Source organism: Trichechus manatus, unplaced genomic scaffold, assembly GCF_000243295.1.
Source record: "Trichechus manatus latirostris isolate Lorelei unplaced genomic scaffold, TriManLat1.0 scaffold00077, whole genome shotgun sequence".
Lineage (NCBI taxonomy): Eukaryota > Metazoa > Chordata > Mammalia > Sirenia > Trichechidae > Trichechus > Trichechus manatus.
In genome coordinates, this window is record NW_004444013.1 from 8672285 (window position 1) to 8674000 (window position 1716).

General features: G+C 37.8%; 1 protein-coding gene across 2 annotated transcripts in view; it reads right to left on the bottom strand.

Moving 5' to 3' along the window:
• The window catches only part of LOC101344394 (S-adenosyl-L-methionine-dependent tRNA 4-demethylwyosine synthase), a 274405-nt gene that overhangs the window by 218486 nt on the left and 54203 nt on the right, over window positions 1-1716 (bottom strand). The gene's annotated exons all lie outside the window — the stretch shown is intronic.

Here is a 1716-nt window from a genome sequence, read left to right on the forward strand (position 1 = left end):
GAAGATAAAATACTTAGGAATAAATCTAACCAGAGACGTAAAAGACCTATACAAGGAAAACTCCAAGACACTACTGCAAGAAACCAAAAGAGACCGACATAAGTGGAAAAACATACCTTGCTCATGGATAAGTAGACTCAACATAGTGAAAATGTCAATTCTACCCAAACCCATCTACAGATACAATGCAATCCTGATCCAAATTCCAACGGCATTTTTTAATGAGATGGAGAAACAAATCACCAACTTCACATAGAAAGGGAAGAGGCCCCAAATAAATAAAGCATTACTCAAGAAGAAGAACAAAGCAGGAGGCCTCACACTACCTGATTTTAGAACCTATTATACTGCCCAGTAGTCAGAACAGCCTAGTACTGTTACAACAACAGATACATAGACCAATGGAACAGAATTGAGAATCCAGACATAAATTCATCCACCTATGAGGAGCTGATATTTGGCAAAGGCCCAAAGCCCATTAATTGGGGAAAAGATAGTCTCTTTAACAAATGCTGCTGGCATAACTGGATATCCATCTGCGAAAAACTGAAACAAGACCCATACCTCATACCACGCACAAAAACTAACTCAAAATGGATCGAGGACTTAAATATAAAATTGAAAACGATAAAGATCATAGAAGAAAAAATAGGGACAGCGCTAGGAGCCCTAATATATGGCATAAACACAATACGAACTGTAAATAACAATGCACAAGCACCAGAAGAGAGACTAGATAAATGGGAGCTCCTAAAAATCAAACACTAATGCTCATCAAAACACTTCACAAAAAAAGTCCAAAAACAACCTACAGACTGGCAAAAAATTTTTGGCTACCACAAATCCGATCAAGGTACTGCAAAACCTCAACAACAAAAAGACAACCCAATTTAAAAACAGGCAAAGGATATGAACAGGCATTCTGCCAAAGAAGATATTCAGGCAGCTAACAGACACATGAAGAAATGCTCATGATCATTAGTCATTAGGAAATGCAGATCAAAACTACAATGAAATATCATCTCACCCAAACAAGGCTAGGACTAATCCAAAAAACACAAAATAGTAAATGCTGGCGAGGTTGTGGAGAGACTGGAACACTTATACACTGTTGGTGAGAATGTAAAATGGTACAACCACTTCGGAAATCGATTTGGTGCTTCCTTAAAAAGCTAGAAATAGAAGTACCATATGATCCAGCTATCCTGCTCCTTGGAATATATCCCAGAGAAATAAGAGCCATCACACGAATAGATATATGCACACCCATGTTCACTGCAGCACTGTTCAGGATAGCAAAAAGATGAAAACAACCTATGTGCCCATCAATGGACGAATGGATAAACAAATTATGGTATATCCACAGAATGGAATACTACGCAATGATAAAGAACAATGATGAAGCCGTGAAACATAACATGGAGGAAGCTGGAACTCATTATGCTGAGTGAATTTAGTCAGTCACAGAAGGACAAATATTATATAAGACCACAATTATAAGAACTCAAGAAAAGGTTTAAACACAGAAGAAAACATTCTTTGATGGTTACGAGGGTGGGGAAGGAGGATGAAGGTTATTTACTAACTAGATAGTAGATAAGAATTATCTTAGATGAAGGGAAAGACAGCACACACTACAGGGGAAGTCAGCACAACTGGACTAAACCAAAGCTAAGAAGTTTCCTGAATACAATCAAACACTTTGAGGGACAGAGT